This window comes from Phasianus colchicus, chromosome 12 (assembly GCF_987193195.1).
Source record: "Phasianus colchicus chromosome 12, bPhaCol1.hap1.1, whole genome shotgun sequence".
NCBI lineage: Eukaryota > Metazoa > Chordata > Aves > Galliformes > Phasianidae > Phasianus > Phasianus colchicus.
In genome coordinates this window covers 10,161,187-10,175,895 of record NC_143447.1, presented here as the reverse complement: position 1 = coordinate 10,175,895, position 14,709 = coordinate 10,161,187, and the positions used below count along the sequence as shown (strand labels likewise).

The following is a 14,709-nucleotide window of genomic DNA, read 5'->3' as shown; positions in this document are numbered from 1 at the left end:
TCAACCCCAAACAACCCCAAACCAAACCTGCTCGAAAGATTCTATCAAGCTCTTCTTCTAAGATGAAGTACACATGACATTCATAATTAGAAAGCTGGCGTGTTGACCTGCATTTGAAACAGAAAGCAATGGAAGCTATAGGAATATGCTGACTTTTTAACAGTAAACAAAGGCAAAGAAATAAAAGATACGCTGCTAGATTCATTATGAGCAAAGGGCCAACAAAGCAATTACCCAGCTTAATAGACCCACCTAAATTCCTAGCTTTGCCCACTTGATTCTGTAAAGTATAAATAAATGGTTTTTGCCAAACACTTCAGTGTTTGACTGTTTCTCTTTATAAGAAATAGGTTTAAAATATGCACACACACTGTGCTGCTTACATAAACGACACGTTTTGAAAGCAGCTTTAGATTTTGGTCTCCATCCTTAAGCATGAAGTGAATGACCTGATAGCCATTCTCCTGAAGGCTCAACCTTTCATCAGGAACCTGGCTCCCCTTCAGAGGCATTTCAGCAGTAACATTTGCTGTTCCTAACAACTTGACAAGTCAGTCTTGATGCCTGTCTGTATGTCTTCCTGCGACTCCTCTGTCCTCTGACTGTGTGACCTTCGAGTTTACTTAACTCGATGGTCTCAGATTCGGTTCAGCTTGATAACACGACTGCAGCATTCCAACCATAGGACAAAATCATTCTGTGATTCTGTGACAGAATTGCACAAAATGGAAGAAGGGATGGGAAACAGAGATGTGGTAAGAGAAGAGAAGACAGGAGGCTCTTCTCAATATTGTTCCAGAGAGCTTTTAACAAGTGCTACACTTTCCTTCTTAAATACTTAACAATGTGCATCGTAATACCATCCTTTATCTAAATACATTAGTTGTCCTGATCTGAATGTCTTATTAAAGGAATTGCACTTGAGTAAGAAACAAGAGCTGAGCCACGTGTTTTGGTCTAGAGTGAAAAAAAACAGGCAATAATTATTTTCTGTCCACCACAAAAACTCAATCAAAATATAGAAGCTTGGATTTACCCTACATGAACCGTGAAAAAGCAATTAAGAGTGTGACACAAACCCATCGTATCTGATCAGGAGAGCTGACCCTGTTCCAAGGATAAAATGATAACTTGTATCCTGGTCCAGCTCGGTGACCTTCTGGAGCTGGAACTTTCAATTATGCCGAATTAGCTGCATCACATTGGTTGGCTTTGGGAGTGAGGCTGGATCAATGCAGTGCATCTCACTGATGATGACAATGATTTAATCAATCTTGGGGGACGGCAATGAGGTTGCAAAGCAAGCACCAAAAAACTGAATGACAGCAGCTTTCATTGTCAGGGTTACCTAGCTGCTCCCCATTTGTTCTTTCCTTTAAATGCAAATTTGAAACTATGAAAAAATAATGCTAAGTAGCAATTTCCTAGAAGGGCTTTTGTCACATCTTTTCAGAGTTATACTCTCTGTGCCAAATTGGAACCTGATGTTCAATAATGCTGTTTTTGACACTTCTGTGCAATAAACGTGAAGATCCTTCTTTGCTCAAGGATGCCTATGACACTTTTGACACCTCTCTGCAGAACTGCAGGCAGCCCAGATGTTCTCTGTATTAAACGGAGTGCTGCCACAGCTGCTATTGAATGCAGGAAGATATTGGGCTTCAGGCAAAAGTAGCAAAGGGCATCTTTCCTCTTTTTAACTGAGGAGTAATTTTGGAGGGTAAAACCTTTTGATGTGAACAAAGTTAAAGTCTCAGAGGGACTTTACAGGCAAGGGGACGCATGGCAGTTTCTCTGGCGCTTCTTTCAAGGGAACTCAGAGCCATTACTGAGCACCTGTTCCCACTTCTGGATGGAAAAATACTCCTTATGTATCTGCGCCAGGATAGCACTGCTGCATCTGCTGGACATCTAGTTAGAAAAGAGGCCGAATGTTAGGATTCACACAAAAATGGGAACACCAACAACAGGTTTTAGTGATGGACTCAAGCCTCAGTTTCTGTGGACTCAGAAGGGAGACACGATCCAGACACTCCTGGCTTGTCTGGACTTCTCAGAACTCAGATCTAGGGATTCTTCTTCACAAGTTTCCTTCCACAGCAACAACTGCTAAAGGATCCTCGGCTACACGCTGTTACCCAGGTATACAAGGAGGAAAATGTTCTAAGCTAAAAAGTAAATAGGTATTTTCTTCATCGTTTTCCTCATTTCTGCCTCTGTACTGTCCCCACAGCAGATACTGGTGGGACTGAGTAGTGAACTGCATTGTTTTTATGCATTAGTTGCAGCCAACAACTGTGGGCGAGAGCAGGATGAGGGGCTCCACTGCCCACACCACTGCCACCCTTACAACTGAAACCGAGTATAAATATCAGAGCTACCTCAGGGAAAATGAGACCAAGTGTTTTATTTTGAAATAAAACTTTTAAATTGGAAAATTCAGTTCAGGAATCTGTTTTTAAGTAATTGATAGATGTGTCTCTGCTGGAAGAATTTTCCTGGAAAAAAATTCTTCCCGATTAACACAACATTTAAAATGCTTAAAACAGCTCAGAAAGCTGTTATATTTATACTCCTTAATACACATTCCTGAAGGCAGTCACACCACCTTCCTCAAGAAGCAATGGAGCAGAAGAATGACTTTTTTGTCTGTTCTACCCTCTGTAGGCCCAAGATTTCTTATCCGCTGCCTCACTGGGATTGCTTCTTACCTGACTTTTGCCTTTAGCAGAACAGCCAGCTCCCTGGTGGAGGGTCTGGCCAACTTAGCTGCTGGCTTGTTCTGAAGCAGGAACAGTGGCAGCCAAAGAGGAGCAGTGAGAAAGCTAATATTTCTGGGTGCTACCAAGCCAGACTAGAACTACTATTCCTGTAAAATTCTTGGCATCCAGGAAGAACGATTACTTGTAAAATTTGTGCTGGGAGGTTTTACATTGTGCTGCCAAGCCATCCCTAACATACACCAGCTTTATCAAGGAGCCATTAGCATACCAGAAGAAAGCTACAAGGGATGCTGATGTTAGTTGTACCCTGCTGCTGGTTCCTAACCAATATCTGGGATCCCACTGTGCATTTCAGCTCTCCATGGCCCTTCTGATCAGGTGTATGTTATCAAATGAATGGACATTCCCCATTGCCATATGCAAAACCCAGGCTGGGCATGGGCTGCAGCTGATCCTGGTAAACTGTAGGGCCTGGGCACGTTGACTTTGCTCCATGTTTTAAGTTTTTGTCACTGTTTAAGATAGTGTGCTACAAGCTTATCCGGCATGATGGTGCTATAGCACTGACTGTCATGTCATCTGCTCCGTTTGTAGACATACTCCTTGACATGCATGTCACTTTCACAGCCAGATGCCATTGGACACAGTTATGATACTGATTTTTATGGAGAGTAAGAAACAAAGGGCAAATCATTTTCACTGAAGAATCTGCACTGGAAAATGGCATCCATCCCTTTTGCCTAGTGCGTCCTAGTTGGACCAGGGCCTAGTGAAACAGGGAAAGAATTGCATAGATCCATTATCCACTATGGGGCAGGAGGACAAGCTCATTAAGAATGACACCTTCATTAGGCAGCAAGAGCTGCCTGTTGTCAGGCTGTGATCTATTTTTTACCTTGGATATGTGTCACATATTCTCTCTCCCACATCCCAGTCGCTCCACTACTGCAGATCACTGTTTCAGGTAATGATGGATAGATCCTGCTTTAAGAATTACAAGCTAGAGTTTCAGTAACACCACAGTAATATTTGCTAAACACTACTTAGTTTTCTCCATGTACAACAATGCCCTTACTTCTTCTCTCTTCGTGGAAAGGGATTGCTTACTGAAACCCTACAGCTACTGGCAGCTCCCATTACAGACCTCATCTAACTCAGTGATTACATACACCTGAGTACACAGTAATAACAAAAACACTGCACCACACCTTCACAATATATATTTACCTTTGCATGTATAAGAGATTTCACTTCGCAACAGAAATCAAACAGTAAAATGAAACCACAAGCACCAATTAAAAATATTATTTTAAAATGTGACTGTTTTGGACACACCGGAGGGTATAGGGAAAAGAGACAGGCACTACTTCCTTCCATGGAGATCCTTTTTGCTTTTAAGTTTCATTTTTGAAGGAAAAAAGGATTAGCATTTAATCTATCATTCTACTGATAGATGTATTTACAGAGATCTGAAAGATTCAGAAAACAATGACATCTTAGAGAGTTCTGTGTTATTTCTTAGGCTTCCAAAAGAAGCACTCAGATGTAATTGCTTAAAGTAGACTTCAAAAGCCTTGATACACCAGCAGCCGCAGCAAACGCATGGCTTTTTCTCTTTTAATTATCCCTTTCTTCTAATGGGTTCTACAAGTCTTAAACATGAATGGAGATCAGAGGGGGAGCCAGATTTTATGTTTTGCCTAAACAATTCTGAAAAGAGAGTAATAATTACAGAAGTGGCTAAAGCTTGCGTGGTGGTTTGTTTGTGTAAGTGAAGTACTCCCCCAGTGTTTCTCTTCTCCAAGTTCAATGATTAACTCCACTTAAACCCTAATTCTTGGGTGTCTGTTGACAAAAATCTCTGCAACATAAAAGATTTAATAGCAGTACTTGGCATAAAATATTTTGGCAAAATTAACCGAATATCACATCAAACACAGTTGAAAGGCAAATTTCCCAGCCAACAGAACAATTTTATCAAAGTCCAAATTCTGAGGTTCTTTTATTGTGGTGAAATCAAAATTACTGCTAGCTTATCAAAGTCTTTTGGTCAAGGTGAAAACATTTTAGATACTGCTGTTATGTTTCCTCTTTTTCTGGGATATGGTACACATTCAGTTATGGCAAGACTATGCGTCCTTGCTCAAAACTCTAAAATATACTGCTGTCCTGTTTCACAAAATTTAAAGCTGTCCTGGTGAATATAAAATTTCCATTTGGAGTTTAAGAAAATCTTCACACTTCATACTTACTTAGAAGCTCTTTACGTTATCACTGTTCTAGTTATTTAAAGCACTGCCTTCCTCCTTTATCAAGTAATACTTTCTTCTTTCTCCTTTACATTTTTAAAGATTAAAAAAAATAACAAAAAAGTGACCTTTCCACTGATGTTATTCTCATAACAGATACCAAGCTGGTCTGAGAGCATTACATTAGATTCTCCTGCATGTTGAGCTGGAATCTAAATATGGCTCCTTTATGAAAGTGGAAGCTTATTTATTTCAGAGAGATTTTTTGGGGGAGGATTTTCCTAACGAGCGTGGTGAGTGCAGCTAAGAAATTTCAATTAATTTTTAATTTTTAGAACATCAATTTTCAGACAATTTTTGGACATATAATTAAGCGTGAAGTTAATTATCTGTTTACAAGGACTCTTAATGCATTGCTTTCACTGCAGAGAGGCTGTGCAGTCAGGCTGTAATCTGAGCCCAACGCCAACACCGCTGCCAGGCAGGAGGTTCCTGCTGAGCCACAGCCCCACCACGCAGGCTGGAGGCAATCCGAAATGGGCCTCCATCAGAAGCAAAGCCCAGTGGGTGAGAGCTCCAGCCCCTCCCACCCAGGCTTTGCTTTCAAGTCCACAGAGGTGACCAGAGCGAACCTGTGTAAATGGGGAGTTCCCTCACAGATGGGGAGTTTGCGGTCCTTGCTTGTTATGATGCGTGGAAATCCAGTTAGAAATGCATCCCATAAACAGAAATACGAGGGTGTCATAACAGCAAAAATCTGTTTTCAATCGTTTTTGAATTCTCAAAACCAGAATTATTACATGATTTCAACAGATATTAGTGAAATTCAAAGGAAAATCCCTTCAGGATTTTTAACGTTGAAACTTCAATGACTGAAATAGTAGTTTTCCCAGACCATACTGAAGCTGGCTAAGTTCAAAGCTTCACATTTCACTTATTTACATCAAGACACTGTTCTGCCTGCCCCCGCCCACACTGAGCACAGCGCAGTCTCAAAGAACTGTGATCAAATGCTCTAATCCTGTATATATTTACAATATATTTGACTGTATGAAGGCGGACAGTTCCCACGGAAGTAGAACAAAATGAAATTAAGTCGGAGGTAATGGAAATTTTAGCTTTGTTTATATGCAACAAAACTGTTCAATTCTCCCTGAGTAGTACAGCGAGCCCTGTGCAAGCCCAGAAGTGACTCACTTTGGGCTTAACTGAACAATGTCTAGATTTTTGTGGCTGAACTATCAGCAGAGGTAACAAATTCCTCAGGTAAACACTTCTACACCCACCTAGACACCAAGAGCATGATAATGTCCCTGCCATGGTACCTGCTGACACACATTGTCCATAGCAAGCCGAAACTACACCTGCTCCTTTCTCCCCATCACTTCATTCACATTTCAAACTGCCGCACGTCATCACAGTGACTACAGGCAAAAATACCACATGTGATTCCTAACCAACCTTTGTGCACGCAGCAACAAATCATCTCTCTTACTACATGAAGTAATAGCTCTCGAGGAATACATTTGCAGAGCAGATAAAAATATTTGCATGTTGCAGATTTCCAGGCACATCACAAAGGATTACACAGCAGATAAAATAAATACTTTGATGAAAATACCATAGATTTAGGATAATCAAAAGAGAAGTATTTCTCAAGTATCACACATTCCTTCCTCCTAAGAAGTATCCCTGCATTTTCAGAGCCTGTGCTGGCCTATACGATGCCACAACCATTATCTTGTACAGATGTGAACAAATGGGATGATAGCATTGGTTCTGGCATTATTTCCTATCAGGGCTGACCCATTCCATTAAAGAGAACTCAATTTCTGAGTTTTGTTCTAGTACAATCCTTGTTTCATTTGATTTTTTTGTGTTAAGTTGCAAACACACAAATGAAGAGCTGGTATTTCTATAAGAGCTGGAATATTCTGCTCTTTCGTTATCATAAAATCCTGTATTCTGAACATGTCTTCAGACAGTCATATGAATTATTTGTTGGCTGTTAGGTGGATTTATGCTTTTCATCTTAGCCTGAACTTCTCTCATGAGCATTCAGATAAATTATTTTGAAGGCGTTCAAGAGCTAAGGATCCAATTGTATTATGTTAATATTACAAGATATCTATATTCATGCATCACAAATGACTGTGCTACAGTTTACTTAATATTTTGCATTATTATATAAATATGAGTCTTTATGCCAATGCCTTAGTTCCTTTTTCCCCTTGGTGTTTAAGTTTAAGATTGCACCGAAGTCCCGTGGATGCAATAATTGAGGTTAAGCATGTGCATAAGTGCTGTTTGAGATGGGCCCCTATTCCCCAACGTGCCGTTCATCTCCAGTAGATGATGGAAGATTGCTTTTCTCTTTGCTCATTAATATAAATACACTTTATCCTCTCTTTGCACTAGCTATGGTGCCGCAAAACCATTTTTATGATTATGTTATTTATAGTCGTGCACATTTCAGGAATATTCCATATAACTGTATCTGGAAATACACTTGAAAATCGTATATTTCACACCTGAAATACTATTTGAGGGGAAATGAGGATTTCTAACTTTAAAGTAAATTTCACTGCATACAAAAGGGGTAGATTAAGCATTGAATTTTCACACTGTATGTTATGACTTTCTATACCTTAGCTTTGTGTTAGTACCATATACATATTTGTTAGAAGTCTTGTCAATAAGTGATTCTCATCTACTTTGTATGGAAAACTGACTCCATTACAGGAGAGAAGTGACATCAAGATGATTACATGAAGTCATAATCCTCCATTGAGGCATCACACAATGACATTGTTAACATTAGTATGCAATATTTATAATAAATAAAAGAGGCTATTGAGGCTTTCAACCCATAAGGAGCTCTGGGTAGATGACTTCACTGTAGGAACACAGCGCAGTTATAATGAGGATAAAAGATTTATTTATACATAAATATGTTCTCATTAGTAATTCTGCACTAACATGTAATGGATACAATTGAAGGACCACTGGGGTGTTTTTTTGTTACTATTCATTGTTTGCACTTTGACTATGAACATTTAGTAATAAAAACAATAAGAAATCAGTTTCTTGTATTGTATATTATTAATTCTCATGAATTAAAAAATATTCTATTTTTATAGGTTACAATAACACCACATCAGTCCATGTCATGGAGATCCAGCAGGTCATTAACCTGGATCTTGGTATTAAAAAAAAAAAAAAATGTATAAGAGGTTTTTCAACATAATGCTTTATGAATATACAGCACATGCAGGAAAGACTTCTTACTGATTTGCCTTTATATTATAATTCCTCCCAAACAGCAATTTTGTATTTTTTTTCTTAGCAGCATAGTTAAGGACTAGCCCAAATTGGGCAGAAGGCACCCAAATGACTGCCTGCAGCCCTCTCCAAGATCTCACTGATTCTCTGTTGATGTCACACAGTCTATATGAAGAAAATTCAGAGAATTCCACTCCACCTCGCTTTCTTCACTACCATAAGCATCTCTTGCCACTCTGGAGATTGGGTTTACTTTTGGACTATTTTTTCACATTCACCTTTGTCAGGCAAAACAAAACTAAGGCAATGATTCAATGTGTGTGTAACCATCACATTTGACTACAAAATCATTTTTGTTCAAAACCCACCCTCCCCATTTGGTTAGCCTAATGCATTCTGTTCAGTTTATCTTTCAGTGTTCTGAAATAGGTCAGTTTGTAAAATCCTTGAAATATTCAGGGAAATTGCAATATTAATGGAATTATAGTATAAGAAAAGTGTGTATGTATGTAGAGAAAAATTTCCATACAGTACAACAAGGACACACCTCATGTCTTCTATTTAACAAGAATCACCAAAAAACAAAAGAGGGAAAGCTAAAATACTGTATTATTTTTCTATGTTAGAAAAATGAAGTTGATCAGGTATTCATTTCTCATTTTGGGAATTACATTAACATGTTTCATCTCTTTCTAAAACTGCCATTTAAGTTGATTACATGTAAGCTGTCTGGTAAGACAATCTTATTCATACTGAAAAACAGATCATTTAATTTGGAATTACTCAGCTCAGCAGCAAAAGTCCTTACTAACAATAACTGAGAGGAGACCAGAAGAATTCTACTCTACCTCCAAATATGGATAACGAAACACTTATTTTTTCCTGCGAATGTCATCTGTTCATTTTCAGCACTGAAATCTCAAACATTTTTTTAATTAAAGATATAAAACCAATCCCTTGACAAGTATTATTTTCTGTGCCCGTAGCAACCACGAATTGGCTCCTCTTTTCTTCAGCTCTTGTTTGCATAATATATTCTTTTGCTGAAAATGGGATATATATAAAAGCTTTAATTTGAAAAGCCTCTTACAAAAACAAAACATTGTTTTGAGCTTCACCTGCTTAAAGGAACCAGCTGTATGAAAAGCTACCAAAAACTAACACAGCTGACCTACGCTACTTTCATTTTCTACACCCTTTCTGTCACCATACTCATACAACTTGTATACTCTCTTTAAAGAGATAAGAAGAATCTTCAGCTCCAGTTACTATATAATAGAACAGAAAATACCAAGACCGTATTAGTTTAATATAGTAGAAGCAGTGTGCTCTCTAGGTCCTAATACACTGGGTACTTGGATCTAAATTTACTGAGTTTTCAGGAAGTTCCATCCCAAGACATCCCTTCCCAAACACCCCTGGTATTTTTTTTCCCAGTCTGTGATGAGCATCTGAACGAAACAGAAAGATGAGCTACATAATTTAGGTAAACATCTTTCCAATTTAAAATATCTATTTGCGTATATATAATCTTACATTAGTAGTATGGATTTTCAGACTACTCACCTGAGATTCAGGATACGAGCTTTAGCAGTAACAAATCATTTTTAAATTTTCAAGTTTATCAGCTCTGTGATAACAATGCACAATTCAACTGATCTTGGAAGGTATTCACTGCAACCTCTCCTGTCAATCCAGCTCTTAGCTCTCTTATTCCCCAAGGATTCAGTCTATATCTCCTTAAAACCAGTGGAAGGGTTCCCACTTACTTCACTGGAACCTCGATCAACACAGATGTTACTTCAGTTATTAGAAAAAGTATTATTTTCTCCGATGCATACACTTATCAAGCATAAAAATAAGCCAGCTTTGTTTCTCTAATGGTTTTTTCACAGCAATCTAGCTGGTTGGTGCATTTGCAATCTGACAAAACAGATATCTCTTCTTGCAGAGAGTGTATCTAAGTTTTCTCATCTATTTAAAAAAAAAAGTCTCACAAAGCTATTCAGAACTCAGTACACGTTTCTTCCTCTTCACAATTCATTTTCCCTTTTTTTTTTTTTTTTTTGTGACAACCTAGGCAATAATTCACAGCTCACTTGGTCTCCTAAATAACCCCCTTTATATTTACATGGTAGGCATTCCCCCATTACCCAGTGGGATTCAGCTGTATTGGCAGGCAGTCATTAACCATTCTTAAGACTTTGCAGGTTTAACATATCCTTCTCCAGTTAGTATCTTTGAAAACATCTTGTATGGTTACCATCTCACAAATATATAGCAAATCTTGACAATTTAACAATAACATAAACTGTGTCATTTTGTAAAATTCTGAAGTGTTCCTTCTTTGGGTCCCATCCAGACTCCTACACAAAGTCTTTAAAGCTCAGAAGCATTTCACCCAATGGAGGATTGTTATGTTTCTTTTTTCTACTGGAAATTAAGTGATGTATTTGAGTTTCTTTGCTACAATTTTGTAAGCATAGACTTGCTTTGCCTTATATATTGCAGTTATTTTAACCCAGCATCACTGAGAATTCTGGGGAAAAAGAAAATGGTGCAAAATTCTACTCTTTGTTGATGTACGGAGAAAAGTCCTTTTAGGAAACTGGCATAAAGATCACACTAACTCTCACAGAAGTGAAACTTCCACTAGAACATCATCTTTTACTAGAAAGCACAAAAGAAAAGCCAAACATCCAGGACTCATGGGCTTGCTGTGACTGAGGAAACTCTCCCAACTGACTTCCTCCACTGCCTACAGAATGTCACTGAGGATGCTGCTCTGCAGCTTTCCTTTGTGCTGAAATCTCTAGTGCAAACGGGACTTATAGGGCACATACCCCTACCTAACACATGGACCAAAGAATAGCAACACAAATTAGAACTCTTTAGTAAATGCCTAGTTATGTTACGGAGGCTGGTAGGAATGTAGAAGAAAACAGATTGATATTTACATTATGGATATTTGGCAGTGGTAATTCTACTTGTTTTTAAGAGATCTCCAAAAGAACCTGAGGTCACAGGCTGTTGACCCCACCTAGAGCAGTTAGTATTCTATAAGAGTTGACACAAATGCTCAAAACTGAGTTTACTGGATAGATAAATATTTGAAATTAATACACTAAGAGTGCTCATAACAGGAAAAAAAACCTTGAGGAAAGTGATTTTGTTTTGAAGGGTAAAAAAAGAATGCAATCCTTTTAAAAACTGAATTCTTTCCTTCACAGTATTATCACTAAGCTTAATTAGAGTATGTTTCTTTGATTTGAACCTGAGCCTTCATTATATGTGGGTGTGCATCATATCTCATGGAAGCTCCAAAAGTAATGTCTCCTATTTTATTATGTTGGTCCATGATGCCAGAGGCTGATGGTGGTGGGATAGCAGTAGAGGGTAAACCTTCCCATCAACATTTCATTACATTCTGTTGCCATGTGACAGACGGCAATGGAGGGGCAGTTCGATAGAACAGCATTTGACATTGAAGTGCAGATGAAGCAAAGGTGAGGAATTGAATTCCTCCAGGTGGAAAAAAAAAATGGCACCCACTGACTCATTGATGCTTGCTGAACATATCTGGAGACCAAACAGTGGATGTGAGCACAATTAGCAAATGAGTGATGTGCTTCAGCAGTGGTGATAGCAATGTGAAAGACAAGCAACATTCCAGATCGCAGTCTTTCACAAGTGCAGCATATAGGTTCTTACCCATCACTGGCAAAAATGCATAGCTAATAGTGGTGAACGCGTTGAAAAACAGCATTTTGTATCTGAGAATTTGCTCTATCAAATAGTGTTATTGTGCTCTTTGTATCTGTTGTAGTTTCCATGGAAATAAATAGGAGGCATTACTTTCAGAGTAACTTCCGTACAACATTACTGGATAAGTCTAGATTTAAGGGATAAATTCCAGGTAGTTCTTAAGAGTCATGTACACTGGTAAATGGATAAGAAAAGTACATGGCATTAAGTTAATATGTGAAGTTATTGCTTGTTTTAGCAAAATTAGTGAAAAGTATTATGAAGTCTTTAAGACCAGTAAGCACTTGAGCATATATTTCCCATACATCCCATACAACTTCAAGTAACATTCAAATGCCACTAAACAAATTACCATGCAGTTGTAATGAAAGGAAAGGGCCCCAAAGCACACAAACTGTTTGGGGTTTTCTTTAATTAAAGCAAATAATTCTTAGTTACACCTGATGACATCCCATACTTTCTGAAGTCTTCTCTTTCACCCTTAGCAGTTCTGGCAGAGGCCATAGCCCTGTATCATTTGAAATGCTTTGATAACAATGTATTTTTATACTGATTATTCCTTTTAAGTTCAAGCTAACAGCAGTAATATCCTATTAGAAGTAGTCCTGGATGTAGAACAGTATTTTAGGATACTAATTGCTCATGTTCCTAGCCATCCATGAAACATATGCTGAAAACACAGAAGTTTTCAGAAATGCCTCTCTAAGTCATAAATCTTTTACAGGTACAATTATGTGAGAGCACCAATGGGAAAAACACATTCAACATCTGGAGTCATATGAGTTTACTGAAGTAAAATTGCAAAATTAAATTTAGATGAACTTAATTAAAAAAGAGGATCCACTTTAATATGGACATTTATCAAGTTCTCATTGAAAACCTTTCTTGCCTCAAGAAAATATAATAAAGTATGAATACAAAAACCATATAAAGGCTGAAATGAAGTGTGAAGGGATGGTCAAAAAAAGAAATACATTCAGAAGGAACTTTTTCCCTTTTTTCCTCATTTTAACACACTTAGGCACACAGATACTCTCCCTTTACCTGTATTATATGCATGTAATGCACAGTACAATGTATTATATTGAACTGTTTTTTTACTCCAAAAGTGAACTGGTCAACTGTATGTCCACATCCTGCCTCTAACCCCACACGAGTGTTCATGCTAAGGGGAGGAGTATGCATGCATTGATATGTCTCCTTTCCTCCTACAAGTCCAAAAATGATTAATGCAACACGTGGCATAATGGTGAGAATAATTCTCACGAAAAAAGCATGAAGGATAATATTATAATCTAAAAATTAGATCTTTCCTACCAGAAAATCTGAACATGAACAAAATGCATATTTCCTGTAAAAGAACTACTCTGCAGTACCCAACTACAGTTCCCTATCTTCCAAACCGAAACAAAACTACTGTGGGACTCTGCTATAACCTCCTCCTTTTCTCTTTAACTACAGCTGTAAGTTTCCCTCAGGAAATTCTGAGCAAAGTGCAACAACTTTACATTCCTTTGCAAAATCTCCACAGCAGCACAACATAAGGGAGCAGCATCCGAGAATGTGACTCAAGGTTTGAACAGACTAGTTACAATGAAGACAGCATCAGAGGCGAAAATAATTTGTAATTTTACAACTTGTTTGCTCAATTTTCAGCAAGAAGCAGCCACTGAATTTCCTTTTTGTGCATTTTACTTTCTCTTTGGAGCCTCTCCACCATCCTTGTGTAAATGGTTACATACTTCAAAATGTACAATATCAAACCTTTTGAGAGCAGTTACTTTAGTGGAGAGGACAAAAAGAAGTGACCTTTCTGATTCTACTCTGATGAAAATTGCTCAGATCTTGTGTCCTGAGCTCAACCTCTTGCAGATCAATGCATGTTCTCATATCTCTGTATTGATCAAGGAAAAATACTTTTTTTCCCCACACACATTCAGTTTTAGTGCAACATGAAAGAAAACAGCAATATTCTAATGTGTTTTAGTATGGCTTTAGATCTTACCACTCAGACTGGATGCGAAGATCCTTAAATTGCTGGCATCAGTAACCCTGTAGAGACTGGCATGAATTCAAATGGGTGATCCTGCCAACAAATCACAGGAAGATATTCATTAGACAGATGATTATTTTTAATCACACCTTTCTAATACCCATGGAAGATTTGCTTTATAAAGGCTTACTGGAGTCTTAACGGTAAGACCACTAAAATAGATCTGAATGCAACAACCTAGGCATACTGAATCTTCAAATGACTGTGAATCTGAACACTGGTTCCCATGTGGTACTTTCAATAAAAAAATCTGTCCTTTCATGAAGGCAAACCAACAAATTTCACCAGGAGAAGTAACAGTGCATGATCCATTTAATAAACTATGTTGGAAAGATGGCTCACGAAAAAAAAAAAAGCAAAAAAAGCCCAAAATACACACTATTGGCCAACCCCAAAGTAATGATGCATACATTCAAACACAGTTGATTTTTATTCCAGATCAAAGATGTTTTGAAGTTCAAATAGATCTGCCTCCAAATAGTTTCAGTACAGGATTATCCCTCTTAACATCTAAAAAATAACATTCAGGGTTGGCATTTAACACCTTATTTGTACTGCAGCACTTCAGGGACAAGCAAACTTGTAATTTCTACCATATGTGAAACGCTTTTATAACAGTATTGAAGTTCCTATACGA

The 14,709-nt window shown here is 38.0% G+C and overlaps 1 protein-coding gene across 17 annotated transcripts in view; it reads right to left on the bottom strand.

Annotated features, from left to right (window-relative positions):
• SEMA6D (semaphorin 6D) overlaps positions 1-14,709 on the bottom strand; it is a 610,984-nt gene that overhangs the window by 113,799 nt on the left and 482,476 nt on the right. For 16 of the 17 annotated variants that reach the window (XM_090148882.1, XM_090148899.1, XM_090148897.1 and 13 more), the window contains one exon: positions 14,025-14,105. The gene's annotated coding sequence lies outside the window, so the exon portion shown is untranslated. Of the gene's footprint in view, positions 1-27; positions 96-14,024; positions 14,106-14,709 lie in introns of those variants that run through there. The other variant, XM_031616590.2, reaches the window with a different exon arrangement.